General features: G+C 38.5%; 1 long non-coding RNA gene across 1 annotated transcript in view; it reads right to left on the bottom strand.

Moving 5' to 3' along the window:
* Positions 1–12,267, bottom strand: part of LOC115423905 (uncharacterized) — a 28,561-nt gene extending 16,294 nt beyond the window's left edge. Inside the window, exon 1 of the long non-coding RNA XR_003936021.1 lies at positions 12,139–12,267. This is a non-coding gene — a long non-coding RNA (uncharacterized LOC115423905). The remainder of the gene's footprint in view (positions 1–12,138) is intronic.
* Between the last annotated feature and the right edge of the window lie 680 nt (positions 12,268–12,947).

Here is a 12,947-nt window from a genome sequence, read left to right as displayed (position 1 = left end):
ACTTGACAGGACTTCCTGTTCCTGCATCGCTGCTGGTCGACACATCGGTTGCCCGGTGTGGTGGAAGCTGCTTTGTGCATATTCGGTGCAGATCTGCATTACTGTTGCTCTGTTCTTGTTGAGCTACTTTGGGGTGCCTCTCGCGGGATCCCTCCCTAAAAAGTTACCTGACGAGCCGCCGTCCTCGCAGGAAACAGAAGGAAGGGGGGGTTGGAGGGGGAGATAACAGAGACGAAGAGAAAGAGAAAGCTCTCATTATTTCTCCCTAATTGCCCACGAGTGACCCTCCCGATTCCCCCCTCTGCAACCAGGTACGGCGCCTCATTACAGGCAGCCTCCTCAGTTCTCCCAGGAGAAAGCCATGAAAAGGCCATGAAAGGCCTCGTCTGACAGGGGGCCAGCCAGACTGGACCAATTAACAGGGTTTTTCTGTGCTCTGACTCGCCACACTGCAGTTTGCAACTCATCTATGGTGTGAGACCTGCAGACGTCCTAGGTCAGGTTGGGATGGGTTGTTCAGAAGTGTTAGAAGGAAGAAGGGCACTGCCATCCAGCCACCTCCTCTGTGGCTTTACATGTTTCTCACACCTTGGTTGGCTTTTTGTCTTGTCATTTTGGGGGAACAGACAAATGGTTGACTGTAAAATGCTAGTATTTTTAATATGCACGACGGAGTTAAACTGAAGTATAGCTGTATTACCAGCTACATTAATGTAAAAAGTCGCTCCTGAGTGAAAGAAGGATGGGATATCAACCACAAGAGCAAACAACATTCCAAAATTTGACTTTGAGAGGGTCCAGTCATTATCAAAATTCTAATTTGATTTTCATTGATACGTTTATTTGTGTCTAAAATGGGTCTGGATGCAATTGCTATATTCAGAAAACCATTATTTCCTTCATCATAGCATTGCTAGCTCTTTCATAAAGATGGATGTTTTAAACTGGATGGCAATTTAGAAGGACTACACCCCATGTTGTTATCAATTTAGAGCCTAAATGGTCTATATGTAGTATTTCTATTGTCAAATCTATAAAAAAAACAAACCTAAGAATAAAGATCTGTGAAGTTCAGCCAAAGTTGTCAATGTATTGGATGTGGAAATATGAAGTGAATTTATTTACAGTGATGGGCCGGGGGATTATGTGACCACTAGAGGCAGTAGTGAGTCTCTCTGCCGGCAAGGCCAAGTTGAGGTTGGGAACCAGAAAGGAATAACTGCCAGAGTGAAAGAAAAGAAGTGATAAAAATAGAACCATTGTTTTCTCCATTGGACACAGCTTTAAATGTAAAGAATGGAGTTTGATGGTGAAATGTCAGTGTTTCTTCTACACGGGCGAGTTTGATTCAGAGGTTTATGAAGGTATAAAGTTATTATGGGATGTTTTTATCTTTGCTAAGTTGCCATTTGTTGATTCACGGTTCAGACTAAACTGTGGCAGTTCTGACCTTGTTTGGCCGATTCCAAAGAGATCTTTAGTTCAGCGACTGACAACACAAACTGTACAGAAGATGGAGGTGATTTGTAGTTTTACTATGTCTGTTTTTCTGCCTAAAAACAGAGCTAAGCTACAGGGCTATAATGTTAAACTACCAGCTGACGCCAGCACATGTAGATTATAAGACACAGTGTTTTTGTGATTAAGTGTCAAAATAGGTGACTATAACTTTTAGCTTGAAGAAGAAAACTTGATATCATAATAAACATGTGTGGAAAAAATGAACTTTACACTTTATTCAGGTGACTGATACGGTCTGTGGATACATAGGGTTGATGTGTTGGTGGTTTTGGGTCTTAAGTCTGTTTTGGTACCAGACTCTGAAATATCTATATGACATAGAGCCATTTTAAGTCTTTATGTTGAGAGTGAATGAGCTAAGTAAAATGTGATTGTTGCACAGGGTCACTGTACTAAACATGTTTACTCCTATCTTTTCCTTTATTGATGCTTGGTCCAGGTGATCATGGTGTTGCATTGACAAACATGCAAAGTGGTATCATATAGGCTGGTAGCACACTATAACATGTTTTTCTCAAAATTTACAAGCAGTAATAGCTAGCTACTTTGTGTGATCTGAACTACTGTCATTTAATCTACAGCAAACATATCCATCATATTCTTTGAGATCATATGTCTGTATGTTGCAAGTTATTACACTATTTGCAAAATTACTTGTAAATGGCACAAGTAATTATGTTAATGGTAGGTATTACATTACTGGTTGCTAAAAATGCAAAAAAAAAAAAAAAAAAAAAGAAAAAGATATAACACCATAAAAAATCATGTCAAACAAAGATGCAACAAGAAGTAAACTGTAAAAAATGCAGCAAGATCAGGAAAAAAAGATGAAAACCATGCAATAAAAAATAAAATGGAAACTATGGAAAGATATAAGAAGCCAAAAATGACATAACTTGATGCATTGAGATGAAAACTACACAGCAGATGCAACAGGACAAAAAAGTTATGATACAAGATGAAAAACAAAGTCTTGCCGACAGTGTTTTAATATGTTTGTGTTCATTCACTCTTTAATATTACTTGTCGACACTAAAAAACGATGGCTGGTTTCATCTACTCATCTGTGACATTATGAAAATTCACTCAATGCTGTTTTGACACTAGAAGAATCACTATTAATGTTGACATATGGCGAGACAACATTGATTAGAAAGTTTGTGCTTCCACTGAGACCCTGAATTAAACCTCTAAAGTTGTACAGAAGTTTCTAAAGTACCTCAGACATGTGTATGAATGTACTCCGAGTGGGGTACTTCCCTCCAATGATGTGTTTATATTCCAGTGAGCGACGACACGAAACATTCAGTGAGAATTAATTGAAGCTGAGGAGTGGGCAATTTTTTATTTCTACTTTTTTGTGTGCTGTTAATTAATTTTGGATGGCCACTCCAACAGCGACCAGGCTATTAAAAGTTTAAAATATAGATGTTTTTTGCGGCGCGGCGGCATCATCGCTGCATGAAGGCTAAATGTAATTGTCTGGTCGCCTCCCAGCGCCAGGTGACTTAGAGTGTGTCTGAATAAATGACCCAGTCAAGGTGAGCTCGCCGTGTCAAACCCAGAGCATCAAAGACAAACACATAACCTTGCCACAGGGCCCGTTTTCCCTTTCCCTGGAGAACTCTATTTTCACTCTCCAAGGCTTGATGCTTCAAGCCCGTCCTGATCTTTGTAATGGCTGGTCAAAAAAAAAAAGGGAACGACATTCAGACTCTCTCTGTCCTATTAGTGACATGAAGACAAGACTTTCAAAGAGCATCCTCCTTCCTCTTCAGGTCTCAAAGACAGAAACATTCACTTCAAGGTCACATCAGTTTCCGCTGGAGTGATTCAAAGCAAAATCACCTGAATGTAAACAGCGCTGACTGATGGAGTGGAGGACAATAATGGGGGCCCGGCGACAACGATACCACTCAGCCAACGAGTCGATGACAGTTGCAGCAGCGGTGAATTTGGGAAGAGGAAAAAGGGGGAGCGGCACTGATAGGTTCGCCTGTCTCATGGGTTGCGTGTTTGCCTGCAGGGAAGGTCACGGGAGGGAACAGGAGTAACGAGGTGTGAAGGGAAGGCACTGTCCTCGGCTCCCGGGCCCTCGGAGACGGTCCCTGCAAGGTTTAATGCAGATGCTGCAGCCTCCCAGGTTCGCTTTATTACGCCTTTCCAGGGGGAAGCCAGCCCAGAGTTTCACCATCAGTCAATAAGGATGAAAAACACGCTAATCGGAGGAAACAGACGGGCAGGAAATGCAACTCTGAGGCTCAGAAATACAGGGAAACAGGTAGAAAAAGAAACATGACTCTGATTTTAACCTTTGGTGAACACAGGCAATTCAGAGGTTATACAGATGTAAAAAAACCTAATTAAATTCACAGAGATGATACATGTAGAACAGGACTGTCAACTCATTTAATTCAGGGGCCACATACACCATCAACATGACCTGAAGTGGGCTGGATCAGTAAATAATAACATAATAATATATAAATGATGCCAACTCCAAACTTTTTTCTTTTACATCTACAATTATCCTTCAAAAAAATGTGAATAACATGAACAAACTGAAATTTCTTAAGAAAAGTAGAGAAACTGTAACAATAGTATACCTCAGTTTCTCATGCATTACAACTTATAGATCACAGTGGATCAGCAAATACACAAAACATTTATTAACATGCAGAATATTGGTAAAATTGCACTTATTTCTCTTAAGACATTTCAGCTTATTCACATTTTTTGTCAAAGGATAGTTTGTAAATGTAAACACTTTCATGTAATGTTACTTTTTTACACTACACCAAAGAAAAATTTGAAGTTGTCATCATTTATCAGTTATTATGATAGTATTTTACTGACTGACCCGTTTGAAATCAAATTGGGATGCATGTGGAACCTGAACAAAAATAATCATTAATATCTTCAGTGTAATTTTTGCATTTCACAAATTTATCCCAGGGGCCAGATTGGATTGGACTCTGGAGGGACGGTTTTGGCCCACGGGCTGTATGTTGATACCTGTGATGTAAAGGTAGGGTGTCAATAAAAATATAGATGTGAATGAATGAAAGGTGAAAAACAAGTACAGATTTCATGTCAGATGCAAACCATGAATGAAGATCTGCAGAAATAAAACCAAAACTGCAGAAGATACAGAAACAGCGTCACCACCATCCAGACCAGTTGTTCGACTTGAGGGTTAAAATCTGTCAGAACGCTTTAGATTTTTGTCTAATTACCTCTAACGCTGTAGACACTCTGCCTACATCGCTGCATTTGTGTAATTGGCATATATGTTCACATCATCTGCTCTGTTCTCCTCAATCATGCAATTTAATTGATATGCGATAATGCACTTACATACACTCACTGTTGAATATGTGTACAACAGTCAAAAATTTAATGCGTAACTGATAAACCTTGACATTAATGTTTAATTTTGATTGATTGATTGATTGATCATGTATTTTAAAATAAAGAAAGAACTAATTTACAATATTTACAGGTAAAAAAATTTGTAGCGATAAATTTTTGTTATACATACCGTATGTCTGTTTATATACATATGTGGCCCATACTACAGACATGTAGATGTACAGTTATACAGACAAGAAATATATCTATATATCTATCACATGAACTACATATATCTACCCAAAAAGGAATGGGAGGAAGTAGAACTTATTTAGAACTCACTGTGCCCGTTATTAAATGTTTTGTGTGTTTGTAGATCCACTGTGATCTGTAAGTTGTAATTTACATGTGTAAATGATAAACTGAGGCATAATATTGTTAAAATTGCTCTTATTTTTCTTAAGGAATTTCAGGTTGTTCATGTTATTCATATTTTATTGTGTAAGGATAGTTTCTAAATATATTTTCATGATGTAATTTTATTTTTTTTCCCCCAGTCTAAAACACAGAGAAAAGGTTTGGAGTTGTCATTATTTCCAGGTTATTAAGTTATTATTCTAACCCTCCTGCTTTAAAGGCTTTTGTCATTAACTCATAACTGTATTTGTGTTCTATTAAATCCACTCCACACATCAAACAGTTAATGACTCCACTCTCATTTTCCATCTATTTCAGGAGTGATTCACTTCCCTTCGTGTCCCCCTGAACACACATCTGAACCGCTGAGATCCTCAGGCAATTAAGTCTGTCATTATTACTGTAGTGTGAGTAGAATTTTACTCCCAGACAAAGGGTTAAACTGGCGAGGAGTTCAAGGTGTTATTTTTGATCTTGTTCTCAGTAATTGGTTGTGTCACAGATTCCGTCGGCTTCTCTCCTGAGTCTGTCCACGCTTCTGTCAGGGTCTAACCTTCAACCACATCACCAGCAGCCCGTCGGCACCATAAACGACTCCACGCCTCATATCCTTACAGATGTGTCATGTATTTTTAAACAAATGCGCCGCGACTATTAAATGAAATGTGATCGCTTGGTTTAATTACTGCAAACAACAGAGAGGCTACGGGAGGTCATCGATAGGCCTTTAACTCACACTAGTAGGTTGTTAGCGGCTATTTTCCCAGAATAAGGGCTCGTTTCCCAAAAAGGACATGACTGCTGAGGCTCAGAGGAGGTTTCATGGCAGCGCTTTCTTTGGTTTACAGCCAGGGATAAAAATACGGGACATTTCAATTAATTCTTAACAGGACTAGTGTGCACTGTGGTGGATGATGCTCAAACGTTGTTGTACATGGTTCATGACATTATGCTGCAGTAACAACTTACCTAAACCCTGTTCGTTGAAAAAACAACTTTACAAAACCAACAAACAGAACAGTGTGTTGCTGCCACATCTATTACATTGGTGTTTCCTCTAAGAAGGGATTATTTTACTGTTCTTTGCTTAAATAAGGGCTAAAACGTGCTGAATGTTACTTAAGAGGTGACTGATATTCGCACGAAATATGGCCATCACATTAAAAAACCAAGAAAAAACTGTGCCATATTTAATGAAAACCAAGGAAATACTCTCATTTATTCTCTACAGGATTCAGTAAAAACATTAAACACTGTCAAAAGTTGAACCATAATTCAATATTCTTGGATTTGTGTTACCAGCTGATTGAAATGTTAATAGTCTGTGTGTTTTGTGCCAATTATACATCTATTTAGCACATTTTAGAGGCACTTTTTATATGAATATTTATGCGTCTCTTTCACTGATGGGGCTGCATATAATTTCATTCTGTGTGTACAATGGCAATTTAATGAATTTCAATTTATATCAATATTGTCTCACAAACCAGATAAAACTACAAGATAAAGGCTGTAGAGTGTTAGACAGAAGCTGAAATCTGCTGAAACTTTATCTGGTTTACAGAGGAGACGAGGGTGAAGAGGACTAAGGTTACATATCTGAGTACTTGTATAAATAGATATTTTTCCAACTCTGTTTTCAATTAAAAACATAATTTTCAGAAAAGTTTTCATCTACATGAACCTCCGTAAAATTACACCATAGAGCGCCATCATGTGATAGTGTTAAGATAAACAAAGATCACATGATGATGTATTGTATTTTTTTGTCTCGTACTGTGATGTTTGGACCGTAAAACTCTGTTTAACACTGAACCACCCAGAAACAACAACAGAGTAAATGAATGTTTTTGTTCATTTATAGAACTGATAAAGTCTCTTTTCTCGAACATATATCCCTACACTTCTCTGTCCTTTCATATTAAAAGCTTTTTCAGAATAGTGGTGACTTCATGATACAATATTTTACACTTCTCAAGCAGCAGCAGGACATATATAAAGGGAATGCTGTGTATTAATGCATATCTACTCTATATCAGGGGTGTCCTAGTATGGGGGGTGATGAACAGGACAATACATGTGTCATTCATTCGGGTGCAGATCCTCAACCAGCCATTTGAAGTAAGTGTAGTACCACTCCCAGTCCAGGAGGTGGTAGTAAATCAGAGGTCACTACAACGTCACACCAGGTAAAAACACACAAGAGAGACAAAGAATCAGCTAAAGTTCACTGGATGTAGATAATATCCAAAGTATCTCTAGGTCAACTGCAGTTACAGGTAATAATATTTTACAGTGTGTTGTTTTAAGACATCAACAGCTCAGTCATAAATGAACCAGATGCCGTGTGTTTCCTGTTGTCACCAGTGACATGTAACAACATCCAGACAGATTCAGACAGTGACGGTTATAGAACTTCATGGAAGTCTGTTCAATGCAATGACGACCTGCATCTGTAGATGTAAATAGTCATTCTAAAGCGACACATAACATGACAATTCTCAATATTGTGAATATTATATCCCATTTCTGCAGTCTGACCAGTCTGATCAGTCCCTGTATCACACCTTTACTCAACAACTGTCCATCAATGTTTCTTAACAAGTACATCTTATTCTGCATTTTATAAACAGTACATTTTCATTTAATAAACTTGTTTTCATTTCCTGCTTGTCTTTCTAATACATTAGTTTACTATGCTATTGGAGAATGTCTTTGCATCTAGCAACAGCAACAGTGAAATGTTTCTTAACAAAGTCCTATATCACCAACAACTAAGTCCAAGTGGACGTACACAGATACTAGAAAGTATAACTGATTTCTGGACATGGGAAATTCAATTCAATAACGCCGAGTTTGTTCTTAAACACAGATTACGAAAAACGGCAACTCATAATGCAAAAAAGGTCACAAAAAAAAAATCCCCAAATGATTATAAAACAGATTCCCTGTACATCGTACGTCATCTCCAAAGTGTTGGAGCGTCCACATAAAGTAGAATCTTTATAAAACCATCTTGTAAATTGCATTTGTGTTTCAATCCCATGACAGTTGCTGCATCGCTTACTATCACAGAAACATATATCATTTACAACTTCAGTATAATCACTGTGTAAAAAGCTGCAATCAATAAGAAATTATCTGGCAAATAAAGCATTATAATCAATAATAAATGAGTCTATTAGTCAGGGATGTGTGGGTATTCTAGTTTTGAGTTAAAATTTTTCTGTAGTTTTTACTTTTCTTTGAACGTTCATTCTTATTTGTTGAATTGATTTGAATTTAGTTTTAGGGTTTTTTTTTTTCAACTAGTATGAAAACATTTATTTTTAGTTAATACTGGTAGCAAATGTGCAAAATCGTCATTTAATTACAAGCCATTTTGCTCATGTTATCTACATGTTCTGTTGAGATGAGTCTCCTAAAGTTTAGATTTTATTTCATTTTCATGCTTTTGAATGCTACCATTTTTATTTTTGTTGAGTCTTTCAGGTTTGTTTGACAAATTTATTTTTCCATTTATTTTTACTCTTGTTTTTTCTGAAAGTCTCCATTCCTTGAAGCTGAAAAAGTTAGAAAACCATTCTACTTAAAGGTCACGATTAAGGGGGGGGGGGGGGGGGGGGGGGTGTAAGCTGACTCGTCTTTTTACTTTTCCATTTTTAGTTTCTATTTTCATGTTTTTGTAGTCTCAGTTCTCCTGATGCTTAACTTTCCCATCTGCAAAGCGACAATCAAGACGAAACTCCCAAGACGAACTGTGTTTTAAAGAAGCCAAAGTCAGAGCGAATGACCTTAACGCCACCTTTGTTAGTTTCGCCGACGGTCCCTGCAGCCACAGCACAAAACCGCTGTATCTCCATGAAACTCAACCTGAGACGGGACCACATGGGAGCCCGACCTCATTATGTATAAAATATCATTAATTAACTTTATTGAATGAGTCACAGTATGGTTTCCACCACATGGTTCCCTCAGGGTCCCTCGCCCAAGACCCCACCTTGCCCTGTTCGAAGCTGGCGAGCCAGCAGCCTTCGCATCAGCCCTTCCTCTTCGCCGAGGCGAGCTCTAGGTGACTTTCTCCTCCCCTCTTGTCATTGCTTAGAAAAGCTGCCAGTAATTTATAATGTTGGACAGTCAAATAAACAGGGCTGCCGCTGCTTGCTGGAGTGAAAAGTCCCGTATTAAAAGGGAATCAAAACAGCTCCAAATGGTGCCTTGAATGGAAATAATCTTGGTGTAAGATCTGTTCTGGCTGGCTAATTTAAATTTGTTCAGGGTGACAGCTTACTGGAAGAGGGACATAATGAAGTCCATTATCATCAGTGGTGCAAATTCTAAAGAACGATAACCTCTCATTATCAGCGCTTTCCTGTATACGAAGGAAATATGTTCATCCATTATGAAATGTGCTGAGAATGACAACATGGAGCAACATAAGACGATGTAGCTGGTGGGGGAAAAATGGATGGAGACCGGACAAGTCTCCTTTTTTTTTTCTTCCTCTTCGTACAATGCCTTCACTTCTCACTTTATTTATGGATAAGGTGATTTTCAGTGCACGCACAAGAAGGCACGTACCGGATTTTAACATAGTCGAGACTGTAATAGGTTGATAATTTTTGATTCACGCGATGTTGTATGCAGTGGTACGCCTGTGCTTTTATTTACAGTGCCTTTTCTTGTGCTAATCTGACATCTGGTAGACTATGGCGGACCTTGAACAGCGTCTTCCCCTGGCATTATCTCATAAAAACAGAGCCTTGATAATACTGTTCCATTAGACAAGTAGGGGAAAATAACAATAAGTCATTTAGGGCCAGAATGAGCTGATAAACAGAGAAACGAGGGAAGTCTCTAGATCTGTAACCCATGATAACCACAGCTTACTAAACTTAGGCAGTGAGGAGCTGTTTCTAAAATAAATCCACTTCAAAGAGTGTGGAAATATGTGTCAGTGCCAGAATAATCATCACAGAGTTTGCTTCGGTGCCAGAAACATGTTGGAATGGCGAACGAGGCGGTGAGGAGGAACCGAGAAAGCCAGGTGTTCGGAGACGAATGCAGTCATGCATAGGAAAACGCAAGAAAAGTCGGGTTTCACAACGTATTGTTTGGTGTGTGAAATGATTAAAGTGTTAACAGGGAGATATCCAGTTGCAAAATTTCACATGCAAAATATGAGGTCGCAGGGCGGTAACCATAGCGACACAAATTCAGAGAAGCCCATCGGCCGGCAAATGAGCAAACGCTGATGTTTACAAAATACATTTGTGTCGGTGTTGAGGAATGGGAGGAAGTGGCGTGGACCTGCAGCAGGTGAAGTTGGACCGTGTAATTAAACACATCAGGCGACGGTGGAAACAGGAAGCAGCTGTTTACAAAATGATCTCCAAATAAAGGTGAATGAATGGCAGCGTTTCAGACCATTTCAGTATCAGCAGTATTATTACTTACTAGTTTTTCATAGTACTGTCTTGCTGCTATGATAAGGCAGATTTGTTTTCATTTTAATATTGTTCAAGAAGAAAATTAGTCTCTGTACGTATGCAAACTGTCCTGTATTAGTGGAAAAAAAAATAAAATTACAATGTGTTTCTTCAGTTGTTCAGATGCAGATTTTATTTCTTAAATGCTAAAAATCTAACTTTTTTTGGTAGAAAACTGTCTAATTTGGGGGTTTGGGATGTGGGGAAGTATAATAGTGATCTTTAGGTGTTTCTGTTAACTAAATAATTGGGGGAAAAAAACCCTGTTAATGAAACTAACTGAGGCTGCTGTTGCATGAGGCCTCCTCTTTTACAAAAAAGTATAAAAACTACAAGACGCTCCGAGGTAATATTATGTCTAGTTTCTCCTGAGCTAAGGAGAGGAAAAAGACAAAAACTGTAATATCCATAAATAATATTAAAAGCATGTAAATACTTTAAGGCTGGAGTATCATAAGGTTTCTTTTAAAGGTAAAGTATAGTAATGTAAGTTTTTTTTCTCTCCATCTTCTCTGACAGTGTTTTCACAGTACATTCAAAGCATGGTTTAAAGTTTACAAGACTTCATCGATGGACAAAAGGGCAATAAATACATACTTGTAGAGACTTTGACCATATAGGGAAGTGTTGTGTTTTCACCTGTAACACAGATTTTTAGATGTTTATTGATTTGTATGTGTGTTGTCACTGTATTCAAGTGTTTCAACAAATTGACATCGTGATTCCAAAAGTCCCGACCTGGATTTACAAAGCAAATGTGTGAGAGTCCATCAATTTAAAGTGATGTACAGTTAAGCATGTTTCCACTAAGTGTTCTACATTTGCCTGATGGAACATGGTTGCTGTTTCTGTAACTCCTGTAATTCCTGCCAAGGATCTTTACCAAATTTACTGAATAGCTGCCTCAAATAGTCTCCAGTTGTTCATGAAATTCAGGCAGGTATGAACCATCTTTAATAAATGTCTGAAATAAACTTATGTACATGTCACTAAATGCAGAAACTTTAGCATAGCGATTCTGGTTGGTGTTTCCACTGGTGTCTCCGAACTCCAAGAGAGGCTGTGCACATTTATACACAACACAGCAACTGAAACTTCATTAACAGCAGATTGGGCATGAATGTCGCCTGCAGCTGGTGGGATTGTGGGATAATAAAGTGTTCATGAAAATGTCTGACTGCCCATGCATTTTATGTTTACTTTAAATTCTGAGATAAAACCTAAACCAACCTGATCTCTCCAAAATCTGACTAAATATTTTCGAAGTGGCTATTGCCACAGTACTGTGGGACTGACTTTCTCATTTGTCTATTACCACAGAGTGCATCCGGTTACAGGAAAAGGCTAGGGTACCAGTTACACGCTACATCCAGATGACAACGCTCGTGGTATTTTTCTTTTGCAGATTCAAAAAGTTTCACATCCATAAATGTATCATTTCAAGAAAAATCTGCATCCAGGTGGAAACGGGAAAACTGGGTTAAAACGATGTAATATGTATGACATGGCCTATATGTGGCACTGTACACAAACACGACAGAGCCGCAGGATACACTAAAATCACAGAATAATGCAGTGAGCATGCGCAATTAGGTTACATCTGGGGTTCTTCTTCATCTGGTCACGTGGTAATATGGGCATCATCGTTTTCCCAAAACATGGCATTTTGCCTATCCATACAGTAACGCCGCAGGGCGGTGTTAGTGAGATTTTCTGCTCTGGGACCCTTTCACAAACAATACTGTTTCAGGGCACCAACAACACTGGTGCCATGTGGAACGAAAGGCCAAAACGATATGAAACATTTTGCAAATTGACATAATTCCATTGTGGTGTGTAGGGGTGTATATCCATATATCACCACAGAACTGTGGCAACAAGAGGTAATGAGTTCATGGAATAGTATCCAGGATTGGCTCTGTGGCAACAAAATGTCCTTACTGCTTGTTGTCACAGTACAAATGTTAATATTTGATTGCTCTGTGGCAACAGATAAGCTGATATTTCGTGCCACAGTACTATGGCAGTATCCACTGCCAAATTACTTGTTATCTTCGAACATTAATTTGAGCCACAAAACCTTGAAGATTTGTAGAAAAAGCAAGAGACACGGTGAGTCAGAGGTAGTATTTCTATTCACTGTTCAGCTGGTATTTGCACCCGTTGATC

This window comes from Sphaeramia orbicularis, chromosome 8, assembly GCF_902148855.1.
Source record: "Sphaeramia orbicularis chromosome 8, fSphaOr1.1, whole genome shotgun sequence".
NCBI classification, from domain to species: Eukaryota; Metazoa; Chordata; class Actinopteri; order Kurtiformes; family Apogonidae; genus Sphaeramia; species Sphaeramia orbicularis.
This window is presented reverse-complemented; position numbering and strand designations above follow the sequence as displayed.